We start from the raw sequence: 17,192 nt of genomic DNA on the forward strand, positions 1-17,192 counted from the left end.
AGAATATATGCAGGCTATTTTCAAACTGAGATTAGGCACAGTTTACCTTTTGCTGACAGTCACTGTTTCTCCATGAGCTAGAATAGACAGGAATGCCATTCCTATGCTAATTGGAGAAGAAGACTCATTGCCAGAGCAGTATATCATGAAATATTTCTATCTTATATTTTACTATATGCTTTTCTTTAATTACTAAAAGGTGCATCCAGTTATGCTCATAAATGCATCTGTTAGTCCTGATACCATGCACATATGATGTAGACTAGGGAAAATATAAAATAGTTTGAAAAAAATCAAAACTGTTAATGTAATTCTGTCACTGTCTCAAAATGGTTGATAAGGCATTTCTGTAGTTTGCTGATGCTTTATGTATTTATCAATAGGAAGCAGCAAGGTGCCCAGAAATGATTCTTATTTGACAGGTTTTGTTTTGGTGGTTTTTTTTTTTTTTTTTTTTTTTTTTTTTTTTTTTTTTTTTTTTTTTTTTTTTTTTTTTTTTTTTTAACCTGTCCTTATATTTTTTGCTTTATAGCAAATGTCATTTCAGAGGTTGGCAGTGAAAAGTAATCAGGTTAGGAAAGTTAGGACAAGGATGAGGACACTAAAATAATCATATTAATTAAAAATCTAATGAGATATTGGCGCCTTTTAACAACTGGCATCTATAGAAAACTAACCAAAACTGAAGAAATGAGGGAGGAAGATGCATTACTGTATACCAAAGATATCTTACTGATTTGATCTATAGTATATGTGACCACATGCATAATAAATGACTTCACAAGAACAGGGTAGGACAGTGCCATTGGAGCTATGCCCTTGTATCTTTGTTAAAGATACAGATGCAGCCATTAGCTTTATAATGCTTCTACTTATTCTCTACACAGAAATGTTCCAGATCCGTTTCCTGAGGTTTCATATAAAAGATAAGCACTGAGAGGATGCATGGAAGAGACCAGTCCCATCTTACTAGATGGCTATCTTCCAGCTTTTTTTTTTTTCCTACCATAAAAGCTTTAGAATACATAAACAATAAAAAGTAGTATAAATCAGGTAACTCAACTCAAAGAACTCAGAACCAAGGAAAGAACTCCATTAACTAAAGAAAATCGAGCCTTTCATGAGTGCTAAACTCCCCAAAGGATGATTCCAGTGTCACAAATTTATTTTTATTGTTAGGAAATGTACACTGATCAAGTACTGATGCAACAGATGAATTAATATCTGTGGCTTTCTAAGTATTGCAAGCTATCTTGTGGCTTTGAGTAACTGGTGCAAATGAGTTGTGTGTGTCCAGCAGGTCTCTGACAGGAGATATTGTAAAGCCAATTAACAAGAAAATAAAAAATTATTCTATCTTTCCCTTCCAGCTTCTTCTCTCATTCACTAGGGTTTGGCTTCAAAGTTCATAAAAACACCAGTCTTGTGGGGTGCCATAAAACCAGAGCAGAACTAGATGCCTTTCCTTTTCTTCCTGATGCATAATTGCACAGAGTGACAGTGTTATGGTTCACTATTGAGAGATACCTCTGTCCAAATAAAGGTGAAATTAAGTCCATATGCCAAAGTCAGTAATATGCATTTTATTTAACAGTAAATGAGAGGTAGAAAGAAATAAAAAAGATGAGGGGGAGAGAAGAGAGAGAGGAAGGAGCAAGGAGGGAGAAGAGTGAAGGAAGGGGAAAGAGAGGGACAGAGAGGAGAGGGAAAGGGGAAGGGCTGTCCATTGGTTCTTTTTGACCCTGCTCTTCTCAGCGGCAAGAATCCAGAAGTCATTCTTCTTTTCAGTATTTATACATTTTAGCAAATGAAGGAATGCTCACTGGCTACACAGTTCTTTTATACTATTGGTTAAATTACTCCCTTGCTTCTAACGTTAGTTAGTTGTATGCTCATTCTTTCTCTTTTGAGTCAGTGGGTTTTTTGAGTTGGTGGATTGTGATGTCATTGTGATCTTCCACTGCCAGAATTACCTTTCACCCACTTCAAGCTTATTTCAGCACAGCTGCTGAGTAGGCTTTTTGCATGGCCCGTCATTCTTTGTGTCCACTGTCAGTGACACATTCTTCTCCCCAAGTATTTTAACCTCTCCCAAAGTCTCAGACAACAGTACCACTTTTATGTTATCAAGTTCCATCTGTGATTGCTTAATTTACAGTCTAAATTCCAAGTATCCTTGAAGGAGGGGCTTTGGTGGTCACAGATGCCATTTGCCCCATAACTTGAGGTGATCACTGTCTGACCAATTGGCATAGAAGAAGTTACCTCTTTATGCAGTTTGCCAGAGTGGGATTTTTTTGTCCAGATGCATTGCCCAGGATGTGCCATCCAGATCATACCATGGTTGGTATTGCCTTGCTTGATGGTGGAATTGTTTTTTGAGGGGGGGTCCTTTGTGTATTTGTTTCTGGGATTTTTCTTCGTTTATTTTTCCTTGGTTTTTTTTCATCCTTGTTCTGGTAAAAAGATACCCAGAAATAATATAATGAGTTTTCCCCCAAAACTGAATCTCAATATTTTTCTTGATTGTGTAATTTAAAATTCTGAATTTTACACAAAGAAAAAAAAAAAAAAAAAAAAAAAAAAGAGCATGCTTCACTGTTCCTATTTTAATATATTTTGTAGAAAAATCTAATACAGGATGGATGCACTCTGAAAAATAGAATGCACCTCATTCACAATTAATTTCCAAGTGTCACAGACAGACCTCTAAAAATCTCTGACATAGCTCATGAACAAAAATATGCCTTCTAAGATCAAGTTCTGGTCTTCCTAACTTTGCTGATTTTTAAACTACTGTTTTCAAAAGGAAAGGCTCTCCTCTTGCTAAGTGGACACACTCTTGTAGAGGCATCTTCAATTGCAAACAAATTAATATGTTTTAAAATTAATTATGTGGAAACTTAGATATAAAACTTAGTGAGGAGGGAACTTACAGCGTGTGGTGTTGGGCACAGAAAGTTTCTGCTTATTCCTTGTTAGCTTTTTGATAACAGAGGGCAAAAACATAGAAGAAAACTGCTTCTAATGAAGTTGTTGTGTTTTCCATGATCACATGTAAAACTGGGTATTTTTAAAACAGTAATTTCCCAATTCAAGGCAGAGGTAGTTGTTACAGTCACAGTCAATGCTGGATAACTCTGCCAAAAGTACAAAAAAAACCCCTTGGATTCTCTGGGTATTTCATGGTCGAATTTTCCTAAGAAGTCATCACCCCTGTAGTCAGCAGCTGGAAGAAGAATTTGGGAACAACCGAGTAATAATCTGTGTCTGAGACTATAAATCAAGATGTGTCCCTTCCAGACCACATTTCAAACAGGGACTTTCTCAACATCCTGTTTTTCCTTTCACCACTGGGTCTGCTGACCTGTGATCACACAGCATTTTGCTGTGTTTTCATGAAAGTGCAAATGACCACATAAACCTGTGGTGGACCACAACCATGGTATTTCATGGAAAGAACATTCTAATGCTCCACAGCTTCTTGTCCCTTGTGAATTCAAAGCTGCCCATGGAATTAAGTACATAATATAAGAGTTCATTTATCTAGAGGAAAAATGAAATTATCTGCCTGTTCTATTAGAATAGCACTGTGCATTTTTTCAGAGTTTGTGTGATGTGTTATATTATTAATCTTTTTGATACCTTATTATATTTTAATATCAACTCCAAACTTATATATCCTCTCTTATCTTTTTTTCCTCTAAAGACCATAATAATTTCTGGGACAAGTGCCCATATTAAATTCATATGCCTTTTCCTATATCCTGCAATCGCGTACATTATGGGTCACTCAAGGTGAGCAAGCAAATAGAATTTGCCATGAAGCTGTTTACATATGTATGTATACAAATGACAAATGCAGAGTGCAATGTCAAAAAAGCAAGGAAATGCAATCAAGAATTTCTATAGTGGCATTACCAGTCAAGTGGAAAAATGCCTCTGTAAAACAATCAAGTCACCCTGAATCTGTCAGTTAAAAACAATTGCCAGAATGATTACCACTAATATTACATGTAGAAAAGTAGTATCCATACAAGCAACAATTTATTCCAGAGCAGCTATTTGTTGGCATTGAAAAGAACAATATATTTCTGACTTTCTCCTTGAAAGTGTTTTCTTTTTTATGAGGAAGTGCAATGTGAATTGGAATAGATACAAGCACTGGGTTTGAATTAAATTATTTCTTGATCTTCCTTTTAGGGCATGACCTGTAATCCCATAATGTTGTGCACGCCTTTAAGTTTAAGGTTTCACCAGAGGAACTCTGATATCTATTTTAGGTTCCCAGTGTTCTTTGATCATTTTGTTATGCACTTTGTATTGTTGAGTACCCCACTGTGTTACCACCTGCATCCCTAAATTTTGCCATGAAAAATATATATATTAAGAAAAAAAAAGCCTTGTGCTTCAACAAACTCCAAATATTGTTTAAAATTCTAGAGGCAAAATATATGCAGAATATAAATGTTTGGGAGAAATAGGTGAAGGAAAGATAAAGTTTTCTGCAAGTAAGTGACTAGTGGTCTATAGCGGTTTGAAAGCAAAACGAGTGAGAGGCTCCAAGTCAGAAATACAATTCAATGAGAAGAAAAGGGGAAAAAGGTAAAATAAAATAAATGCAATAATACAAAAGACCACTGACAGAGTCAGAATATAACCTGAGCAGGGTGATGGAAGCAGTCCAGATGAGGTGGTCTTCCTGAAGCAGTGATCCCGTAGAATGGTCTGGTAGCTCTGATCCTCTGAGAATCCAGTGGGTAAAGGCTGCTTGTACTGTCCCAAATCCCAGCTTATATCCAGGTGAGAATGCTTGGCTCCTCCCCCTGGGCAGAGCATCTCACAATGGGATGATGAGTCATACAGGATGTCCTTGATGGCCCATTAAAGAGAGATAACTCCCAGAGGGAGTTATCTATGAGTCATGGGCAAGGCATTGATGGGCCATTAACTGAAGACACGCCAGGGGGAGGGGGGCCTGGGAAGAGCACTGCTCCAACCATTGGATTCATCAGATCATGAAGATGGTGATAGAATACTTTGTGCACATTCTATACTATAACCCAGGACATGGTCCTGTGTCCCTTTTGAGGTGCACGTACATACGTCTGCGCATAGTCAAGCCATTGTATTGGGGGTTCAGCATTGCTCACTCCAAAAGCATATGAAATGGACAGAGCAGCACTTTTTGCAAGGACAGAACTGCAAAGGGAGAGACAGGATTGGGACCAAATGCACAGGGTTTATCCAAGAGACACAGTCTGTCCAGAATGGTTGCTATGAGTGTGTTTCCATTGCACAACTCAGTGCAGCAGTCGAACAAAGCTGAAGGTCAGTTTCCTACTTCTAATCTAACTGCAGCAATTTGGAGCTTAAAATGGTCTAATTTATCTTTTTTTTAATAACTACAGAAAATTTCCAGCTAAGAAGCATAAAGGAGCTTGAAGAACAATCCCATTCTTCTCAGCTAACTGTTTGGGGAATATTGCAGGGTCAGCTCCTGTGGTCACAATTATCCAGCATGTACAAGCCTGACTTAAAAAAAAAAAAAAAAGAAAAAGACCCCAAAAAACTGGCTGTGAAATCTGCTCTTGGAATGCATAATCTTTCACAACAGAAGTCAAATAAAAAATCCCACAACAAAACAAAATCCCCATTCCAACTAAAAACAAAAGAAAGTTCCAATGTTACATTGATGATTCAAGAAAACACTTGAAATAATTCATGATGCAATACAAATGTTTTCTTTTTAATTTAGAAAGGAACAAGCTTTCTGATTTTTCATTATGTCAAGACTGAATTTTTTTCTAAATTCACATTCTAAATTTTTCCTTAAATATCTTGATATATATATATATATATTTTTTTTTTTTTCTGGAGAAGTTAATGCTTGGTTGAGGGCAGTTTCTAGTGAATTGCAGGTCTTGTGCATGTTAAACAGTTAAAAGGTGTTTTGAATGGTTTTATCCCTTCTAAACATTGAGTATGTTTGTCTAAATAAATATTCCCAGAAGTTAGTAACAGTGATCCACAGCAAATCTGCAAGATACAGTCATGCTTTTCTCTCATAATCTATGCTTTGGTGCATGCTGCCAGTGTACTGTGCACAAACACTTTGTGAAATTTTTTTATCAATAAATTCACCTGGCATCATGATCTAAACTGACTGGACCCTGGTATTTTGAGGTTAAGGGTTTGGAATGTCATGTGCAACTGAGTTCAAGAATTTTAAAAATTTAATTCTTCAGAAACATTCCACCAATATTTTATGAACATAAATTAAAGTAGTTGAAACCCTTAATAGTATTGATGGGATTTTCAAATGTATCTGAAGGGAATTAAACTCATTTATACCTTTGGCATTCAGCTGGATTTCTGTTTCCTAAATCTTGGCAATAATATTCTGCCCATGACTCTTACTCATGTGATTTAAAATTCATGAATTTGCAGGAACATAAAGACTTTTAAATACAGAAGAACGCAACCCATATCTACTGGAAACTTCCATATGACCATTGCCACAGAACCTCATCTATTGATTCCTTTCTATGCAAACTACTCATATTTCACTAGCATATGGCTATCTACTACATTTTAGAAGATATCAAATGATGGCACTTGGCACCATTCCTAGACAGTGTATTTAGGTAATGGAATTTCATTGCTCTATCACTGATTGTTTAAAAACAAAAAGTGTTTTGTTGAAATTTAAAGCAGTCTAGCTTTAATTACCAGATGCCTCCACCAATGGCTTTCTCTATGACATCACAGGCTTTCATTTTATATTTTTTATTGCTATGGAGAACATACAGTATATATACAATGTGAGTAATAGGCTCTTTCTTTTTCTTTCGATCATCTTGTCACTCAGACATATTTCTTTGTTCGGTTTCTGCATCGCTTTTGCAGCTCTTCTAAGCTTTCTTCTTTTTTCAATCAGCAGGCAGCAAAGTGGAAGAAACCCTTCTAGTATCAGTCTTGACAGTGTCACATATTGAGATATACCTCTGTATTGGGAAATGTTACTCTACTAAAATCCAATGATTTTCTACGGAAGCCTTTTCCCTACTTAATATGGGCAAAATTCAACCTAGGGAGTTTTTTTGTTGCTGTAAGTGAAATGAATTATAAGGGGTAATATTTGGCCTAGAAAAGAGAATTTAGTTTGTGTCTCCTGGACTAATAAATATTGCCCTGCTAATCTGTGATGTGTGTAGATAACACACTAATGTTGTAGTGACACTAGGTATTTTGATACTTGTCTAATTAACTTATAAAAACATGACAACCATGGAGAGTTGTCAGTGCTGATGTATTATGAGTGCTTAGGTTACCTCCCAAATCAGGAAATGTACATGACCACGTCTTTTGTATGAATAAATGAATAGATTTTTTAAAAGACAACATTTTGAGCAGTGTTTCTCTGGAGCTTTTTCTCTAAGACAAGATCTATTGTATCTGTCACTTATGTTTCTGCCAACCCATTAACATGTGAAAGAAATTACTGCTAGGTTTTATTCTAATGAAAGAACTTCTCCAGACTTTTGCAGTATGCGACAGTTAATTCACATCTTGTCTAGTTTTCTGTTGTACAAATGTTCAACACCCCAGAAATAACATCAAATATCAACTAACTACTGGTATGGACAAGATTATAAAAAGAAAAGGTGGCCATGCCTCTACTTGACATTCAACACTTAGGATTTCAGTGGCTTGATTTTTCTCAGCCTCCCACAGGCAGCTCATGTTGAATTAATTTAGGTATAGGATCGTAGTATCATAGAATGGCTTGAGTTGGAATGGACCCTAACTGTCATCTAGTTCCAACACTGGCAGGGACACCTTCCACTGGACCAGGCTGCTCAGAACCCCACCCCACCTGGCCTTACTCTACTCTGCGGTGGTGTTTTTTTGTTTTTTTTTTTTTTTTTGTACAGTCCTTGTTTTCTAGGATGGAGTTGTAAATTTTGAGACATAGATTCTATTTCAGTGTCTCTGTGAAATTGTTTCTTCAACTATATTAGGACTCATTTAATGACAGGGTCTGATGCAGTCAACAGTTTCAATTGCTTGGAATGAAGAACTAGCCACCATTATTTGATACAGTAAAAATCCATATGTCATTTGAAAAGGCAGTGGTTTGATATTTATTTCCAGACCACTGAGAGGAACACTGAACAAGGCCAGGTCTAATGCTAATGACTGCAAAACATTGTTAGCAACATCCTTGTTCAGGGATGGTTCCACCTCACTAGCTACTCTGAGAACAGTTAGTTAGCCAATATTTAATCCATTTAATAATACTTTTATTGATAATATGGAGAGTTCATTTATTCATTGGAAAGTCCCTGATAAAAAGACAAATTCTTTACAGAAGTCTTAAGTATTTTCTATTCATGTATCAAGCAGGAAAAAAGTAAAACACCAGTAAACTTGTAGAAATCCAAAGCTTTGGAAAACAGAACTCCCCAGAGTTATAACTTTTCAACAGAAGTCATAATCTCTACTTAGTGCAAATTGTGTAAATAAGCATACATGAACAGCATAGATTTGTTGAACCCAATTTTCAGTAATATTTGTGACAGAATTTCACAAGGAATCACTGTGATTCTATTATAATTTTCTTTCTTCAGTTTACTAAATCTTCTCAGGCTGAAAAAAGTGTCTTCCAGTTAAAAATCATTATCAGTTTTCCTTTGCTACATTTGTTAGTTATGATTTAAAATAAAAGTATGGAAAAAAAAATATCAAGACATTGGAATGAATTTGACAAAACCAGATCCTGCAAACTGTAAGAGACTTTACTAGAAAAATCTGAGCTTCCTGATGAAGGCAGCTTTGTAAATCTACTTCATCAGGGTTTTCTAGTTTGACTTGTTTTTCCCCTGAGTGGTAAGAGTCTATCAGCATTAAAGATAGTAATCTAGGATTGCTGCTCGTTTTCTCTAGCCTCTGTTTGGTGATTAGGTATCTGGCTAGACTTTTAGGTACCAGCTATAGAGGAATCCTAAAATGAATCGACTTCTGAATTTGTCTCTCCAACTTACAAGAGACACATAAGTGGTTAAAGTCTGTAAAGTAACTCCTATCCCTTAGTGTTCATTGCTACAATTGTTTCTAAAGCGCCCCAGAAAAATTCCTAAAAGTGGTTGCGTGTTATTGTTTCATATTATGTTGCAGTACTTCTCAAAAATACCTGCCAGTCACAACACAGGTGACAAGGTGGAATAAATACTGACCCTATAAATAGGGACATATATCTTAGTTGGATTTGTGCAATTCAGTGAAAAGATCATTCCTATCCACTCAGATTTCCAGGTGCAAAAGCAGAGTTACGATTCAGTACGTAAGCCAAAGCATATATAGAATTGAATATAAAATTAAAAATATATATATAGTAAAGACAAGGAAAAAAAAATATAGTTTCCCATGTGAACATTTTACATCTACAATAAATAGCATCCATGTCACTGAATGTTTCCAGATTTTATCCAGGTAAAACATGTGCACTTTCTGCTAAGTAGCATGATAATGAATTTTATTTCCAGAAAGACTGAAGATCAAAGGGAGCCAGGCTGGTCTAGTGAGCTTGGTGGTGGAGCTGTCAGTTGAAAGACATTTTCTGTTCACATCTATTACCACAGAAAAGCTGAGACTGTCTTGCAACTGCAGCTTCTTGAAAATAAAATTGGAAAATTGCATTCCTGCACCACTGCTTTTCTACCCAAAGTCTGTTGGGCTATCCTTAGGACACTCACTGATTTGGTTTCATTCAATGGATTAGGACTTTAATCAAGGAAATATGGAAAAACACATTTCACTGTGTTTCAGATTCCAGTGTGGGGGCAGAAGATGTGCATTTGAACTGGGGAAAAGTACGTGTCTGACTACAAGCATAAGTAATTCTTGTGTCAAGGCTTTGACAAGTCATTTGTTGGAAAACCTATTTTACTGATTGCAGTCTACAGTTAATAGATGTGCCATCCAGGGATGTGTCAGTTCCCTTGCAGCATACCAATTAATGGCAGTCACTGGTGGTAAAAGTAGCTCTTTTAATCTTATTAAAAAAGATGCCATACAATATAATTTCCTTTGTGGAAATGTCTGAATGCGTTTATCTGCTGAAAAAAGAACAACACCACACTTGAACAAGCTAGAAAAAACCTGCCAGCCTCCCTGTGCCCTTTGACTAGCTATCTTTTGCTTTCTATTAGTGTTCACAGCTTTTAAATTTGATCAATAGCAAAGCAGTTTGGGTGCTTGTGTCCCTCCTATTCACACTTTTATACTACTAGTGGGTTAAAGTTAATTGAATTTTACCTTGACAACCCTTGAAATATTTCACATGAAAGTCATAGATCCTTAAAGAGAATGGTTCTGTCCGTTAGACAGAGGCTTTTTCTTACCCTTCTTGATTTTTAATTATGTGCATGAAAATCAGATATTATGGTTTAACTTTGATCTAGAATTTAGACACCTACTGCACTTACACCATTGCTAGAAAATGTGTGCTTCAATCCTATCTAATCCTCTCAGTATGACTCTGTGTGGAATGGCTAAGATATTAATTATTCTCATTTCCTTGGACACCACACCTACAATAAGAATCTTGGAATAGAAATTCTTCAACTCACCTCTGAGATGACCTTTTACAGAAAATAAATAGCCTTTTGTGCCAGCAATTGCATTCAAAACTTCAATGAGTAGATCACACTCTTGGTCTGGTTTGCAAGCATTTATTTTTCTCATTCAGGCTGAGTTCAAGAGACTCAACATCTCTGTCCTTGGAGATGTTCAAGATATGACTAGGCAAGACTGAGCAACCTGATCTTACTCAGAATACTCTGATCAGGGGATTGGTCTAGGTGGCCTGTAATCCTAATGAGTCTGTAATTAGTAAATTATTTGGAAGATACTTCGACCACTAAAATTTAGCAGTGAAACAAATGTGGTAATTTGTACCACATTTTTTTTGAGGCTCTGGGGTCTTTTCGTTGGCTGACATTATCCTGTATTTGAGGTGAGCTAAGTTTTTAAGCAGATTTTACTACAATGGCTTTTAACCACACAGCTTCTGTCACTTCTGAAATGTGGGATCTGATATCTGACCTAAAGCTTCCCAAGTGTCTCAAGCTAACATTGGAAGAATGTAAGCATACACTCATGACCAGAGAGATACTAACCTTGGAATATTTAAAAAAAATATTTTTGGACATTAAAACCTTAAGTATTTGAATGCTTAAAAAAATTGGCATTTGTATGTAAAGAATGTTTATAATAATGGTTTTATTGTAATCTACAGTTAAAGAGACAGAATCCAGTATTTGGTAAGCATCTATTTAGTTTTTCTTAGAATTGTAGAATATCCTGAGTTAGGATCATTTGGCCCTGCACAGGACAACCCCAAGAATCATACCATGTGCCTGAGAGCATTGTCCAAACATTTCTTGGACTCTGACAGACTTGGTGCTGTGACCACTACCCTGGGGAGCCTGCTCCAGTGCCCCTCAGGGATGAAGAATCTTCCAATATCTAAACTTGATCCTCCGCTGTCATAGAGGAGGTACAGAGTTTATATTCCATTCATAGAGTTTGTTCCATAATGAAGGATCTGAATACAGATACCGCTGAGAGACATGATTTTAATTTTTGTGTTTGAGCAGTGTTGAATCACCATGCAACCTACAATAATTGAAGTCACTCCTCATGTGCTCTTTCTTTCTCTGAAGTGAAAGCAACAGTACTTCATGGGAGAGCAAATTTAATGTTTGCAGTTCAATGAGAGAAGGTAGCTAGGTTCCAGCTGAGGGATAAATATTTGTAAACTATTAAGGAGTCATAACTTCACTGAATGAAGATTAGAATCTTCTTAAACAAGTAAAGAATGAGGAACCAACATTTTTCACAACTCCATGCTCTTCCTCAAGCAGCTCAGGAGTCTTTTTCATTTTCCATGGTGAGTAGAAGCAATTGACACCTTCTCACAGGTCTTCTGTAAGAGAGCTTATGAGACAGAAGGAGTGGACTGATGGATTGGCTTTTTTTAAAAAAAAATTCTGCATTACAGCAGTACAGATGAAAATATCAAGGTATTGTTATGATTACTGGTCTTCTACATGAGGAAACAATAATGCCTGTAGAAATGGGCCTCCCAAATCATCTGAAGAATGCATGGGTATTTGACATAATCCAGAAAGATAAATCAGCATGTCCAGGGAGATTCAGAACATTAATTTACAGGCACAGACATTTCTGAGCAAAGTTTATACAATAAAGCCTGGTTTTCTAAAAGAAAGAAACAGAAGGGAAAAGAAAATATGTCTGTGTAAAATGGAAGTGATAGAAATTTCTAGAGTGAGCTTTTCAGATTTGTGATTATTTTAATGGATCTGTTAAAAAACTAATTCACATTTCCCTTATACTTTAAACATATTAATGTCTTGATAAATTAAACACATAGGCACGTAGCTACAACAGCAGAAAGTTACATGAGTTACTGACTGCATGTTCCCAGAGGGTGTTATTCCCTTAAATATTGAGGGAATATAATATTCTTTGTTTTATAATGCAATACATATATTATGTGCAATAGACATATACAAATTTACAAACATAAGCAAGGTATGCATATATGCTTCTTCATGTTCTTTACACACATATATTACATACTCATATATGTATTTATGTACATATATAAAAATAAAACAATGTATTACAAAAACATTGCAAATAATATAATTTATATTATAACCTAATATATAGAAAAATATATTTAATATAAATATATAACAGTATACATGAAATACTTTTACACACGTATAATGCACACACACACAACTCACACACACACATATATATATATATGTATAGATAGTGGAAGTCTGCAATTGCATTTTATTATCCCCAAAGCCAGTGGAGGTCATAAAAGGAAATTGCAGGTAACTGTAATCCCCATGAGCTCAAGGTCTGTAAGCTGCAACCTCTTTGTGAAAATCTGTTATTCCAGGGAGCTTACTTCCATGCTGTGTAAAGCCAGTTCACACTGAAGAGTGTACTGCATGTGGAAATGAACTGGAGAGCACAGGGCTACGACTTCCCTCTGAAGAGCAACAGCATTTCAACTATCTCAAAATATTTTGAGAATGTCTCTAAGTAATAAGAAAAATAAAGCCAATGACAATGAGATATTGGAAACATTCTTTAGGGTTTGTTTTTTTTTTTTTTACAGATACCAAAGCTCTAGAGGAAATTGGAAATGCAGAGAACGAGATTGTTTATACCTATTCTTATTTTTTTTTTAATGCACTTGCAGTGACCTTGAACATACTTTCTCTGAATACATACCACACAATCAGATCCACAGAACTGAAATATTTAAACAGCTAATTTTGATTGTGAAATTTCTAGATGACTAAGGCAGGTAAGATAACATAAAATATACTCCATTCTGGATGCATCCTCCTAATTGCTGCAGAAGACATCTCACCATTTCCATGAAGAGCCATTACATTCAATTCCAAGCACTCCAAACTTTCCATGTAAGTCACAGACAACTTCATTTTTACTTTACTGTGCATACTGTGAACATCTTGATTGACTTTTCACAACTATTCCCAGTGCATAAAGTGAGGCATGTGCACAAAAACTCAGCAGGATTTGTGCTTAAGGCATTCAGCTTCCATTGTGCTCTATAGAAGACTGGTGGAGAAGTGAATCTAACTGATGCCAGCATCCTCTTTGATGAAAATATACACCCTAATGACAGCAAAAACATGATGTGATTATTCCAGAAATCTTGAAAATACACTGGAGGAGTGAGAACAGTAGATTTCTCATTTACATACTGTGTATGTTCTGCAGTGGGTAGCTACTGATGGCTTTCTGCTGCGCTACTGGCCTTTTCAATGTCTAAAATGTTGAATATGGGTGAACTGGCATTTCCTGCTTTTATTGGCACATGGATAGATGGTTTCTTTCTAGTAGTTTCAGAGGATAGTTATGGGTCTGAGCTGAGTGAAATGGGTGCAGATATTTAACTAAATGCAGAAATTGCTAGCACCATCTATTGGTAAAAATGTAAGAAATTAAAATTATTTTCACAAAACATGCATGTACTCAAATTAGAGACTGATTGAATAGATGAGTGCTCTCGTTTTAATTATTTTAAATGCCATTAAAATATATGTAAATACATCTTTTTATAGCCAGACATTTCGTCTAGGGTTTGCATCTTACTGAAGACACTTATTTAAAAATGTTCACTGTTTAGTATAGAGTTTTTTGAGTCTCTGAAAACATCTGTCTTTCCCTTTCATGAGAAGGGCTAACCAAGCTAGGAAATTGGGCAGAATCCTGTGTATAGCATAGGTTTAGAAAAGTAATTAAGTCACAGTGTTACTCTACAGAGAGGTTAGTGGACCTGACTAATATTCATATTTTATTATTTAAATGTGTTCATTTTCTGCAACAAAGACAGCAGTCACCAAGCATAGAAGAAGCCTACTACCTGTAGGAACCAAGGAAAGAATTTTTGAGGAATAGTTGGCTTTAAGCTCAAGAAAGCATTGCCACAGCATAACCATCTAGCCCATACCTGAATGAACTCATGTTCTTCCTGTTTTCACACATTGACTCACCAGCAGCAGTAATAAAACTCAAGGAAGGACTTGACAGGACTGACAGGTAAGACACGTGTTGATCTAATCTTTATATGATGGTATATTAACTTTTATGTGATATTTGAGAATGGCAAACACATAAAGCACAGCATGTTTCAAATGAAACTTCCAATGGATAAAACAGAGTTTCAGGAAAGTACCTAAAGACCATTCATAATGTCTGAGCATTCCTTCATGTACTGCTTCTCTTGGTTCATGACCTCAGAACCTTTTATTTTAAAATAAAGTCTGACTGCTCAAAAAATTTGGTGTTGTGGAAATTGAATAAAAATTACTACAAATATGCTGGAATATCCACAGTTAGTTATTTTTTATGATTATGTTTTACACACCAGCATATGGGGTCAAACATAAGCTGATATCTAATGGTAATTTTGGGAGGGTAGTGACGGTAGTGACTTATTTTCTTTTGGCGATATGTACTACCTCAACATGAACTGTTCTATGTTTCCATATTTTGGACACTTTAAAATTCATCCTGGTAAAATCACTTTCAGAAAGCAATTCTTCCCTTATGGCATTGCCAGAATAACTGGTAGGGCCCCAAGTTGAGGCTAGAGATAAAATTTGAATTGTTTTTATGAAGCATTTAATTATCTCTGAAATTCTGATTCTGAAGATTGAGACACATGGGAACACAGAAGTACTCAGGCTAAGTTTTTAAATATTGCCAGTTATAGTAATGACCAGAGAAGCCAAGGCAAGACGATATTCCGATTCCAAGCACAACAATGAGTGGAATGCATTAATTTCTTTGCCTTGAACCAAATGTGTCTCAGCAGTTCTTTCTTTTCCTCAAGAAAATAATTCAAAAGACTCTAATTTAGGAATTATTAGGTGAAAAGTTTCAGAAGATTTGGTGTGTTCCATCACGGAAGGCAGGCAAAAGGCCTTAAAAGACTTGTTGAATAAAGGAATAAGGGAGGCTCTGGGTAGTGTCACCATTCCTGTTCCCTTCCATGGAAGTCCTGCAGCAGCTTCCTCCACTTCTGCATGGAGTAAAGAATATGGGGACTAGGTGATCTTATTCAGTCTCTGCCTCCCACATGCTAGCTGCTTCTTTGGCAGTGTTGTGATGGGGATCATTGGGACAAAGTAGATTAAAAACTGTCCTAGAAACAACCAGATTGCTTTCATCCTATCACTACTTATAGGATGGACTGGCTTAGAGTGTGACCTTGGAAATAGCTCTAGCAGATCAGGTAAAGAGGAAAAATTACAGCTGGAGGAAAGATGCCCTGTTCCTCCAACAAGAAAGCTTTTTTCTTGTAGAGCCACATGATGATAGTTTATTTTAAAGGCAGAAGACTGAGAGTATTATAAGAGGACTAAAGATTTTCCAACAACTATGAAAGATAATGGATGAGCTGTGTTCTGGTGCGCTTTTTTGTTTTAATCCCACATTTTGTATATTATTGGTGGAACAGAAATCCCCAAATGGGCTTACTTCTGTGTGAAATCCTATCTGTCTTCTTCATCTCAGAAAAATATACTCCAGATTCAAACATGTAGTTCACCTGCTGAAGGACAGTTGGTCTCCACTGATGTGAGAGTAATTGCAATGGACATGGCAAAACATGCTTGAATTCCCAAGACAGATCTCAAAGTAGTAAGACAAGGAGACCCTCATTAGCAAGGTCTAGTCCTTAGTACAGCCAGATAGGTTGTGTGGGTACCGTGCTAGTATGGGTAGAGCATTTATTACTTTACATTCATTGTACATGTACTATGAGACAACAAAGTTCTGTCAGATTCTGATTTACCTCGTCAAGGTTCGTCACAACCTTGACGAGGTAAATCAGCACATTAAGTCCACCTGATGGAATTTCAGACAGTGCACATGGAAGGAGGAAGGAACTTGGTTGATTCTATGCGATTTCTAACTGGCACTGGCTTCAGAAATCTGATGTCAAAGCACTTAATGTCATAAAAATAATGTCCCAATTCCCAGAGCAAGCCTTGGGTCAGCAGTCATGTACTTTTCCCTAAGGTCAAGAAAAGAAATCTGAATGTAATAAAACCTAGAATAGTTTATATTCATTATGGAAATATTTCATTATGGAATATGTACCATGATCCCTTGTAGAAAGCATTATTTTTCATTATTTTTATCACTAAGCTAGCTTCAGACATGAAGGAAGCTTTACCTAGAGGGGGTCCTCTTTAGAAGACATTTGAAAAATCCTCAAACAAACAATCAAAAAACTATGGAAAATGAGTTTTTGATCCTGGATCTCAGTAAACCTTATGGGAAAAGTTTTTTGCAACACTGTAATCAAATGAGAATGCTATTTTCCCTCCTGAGAATCAATATCTCCTTGTTTATCACTGGATAAAGCTCAGCAGTTGGTTACAGTCCTCACTGACCTTTTTTTTTTTTGCTGCACTATCTTCCCCCCTCAAAAATCTGTGCAGCTGCATCATTTGCTAAAAGAATTGTCAACCGAATAAATGAGTTTGAAAAGCTCTTTGTTGCCTTTCAAGTCTTGCTGTGCAGAAGCGTTGTCATTGTCC

At 36.2% G+C, this 17,192-nt stretch overlaps 1 long non-coding RNA gene across 1 annotated transcript in view; it reads right to left on the minus strand.

The window, feature by feature from the left end:
* Positions 1 to 404: 404 nt before the first annotated feature.
* The window catches only part of LOC136369696 (uncharacterized), a 358,930-nt gene continuing 342,142 nt past the window's right edge, over positions 405 to 17,192 (minus strand). Inside the window, exon 2 of the long non-coding RNA XR_010745048.1 lies at positions 405 to 524. This is a non-coding gene — a long non-coding RNA (uncharacterized lncRNA). The remainder of the gene's footprint in view (positions 525 to 17,192) is intronic.

Source organism: Sylvia atricapilla, chromosome 1 (genome assembly GCF_009819655.1).
Source record: "Sylvia atricapilla isolate bSylAtr1 chromosome 1, bSylAtr1.pri, whole genome shotgun sequence".
Classification (NCBI taxonomy): domain Eukaryota; kingdom Metazoa; phylum Chordata; class Aves; order Passeriformes; family Sylviidae; genus Sylvia; species Sylvia atricapilla.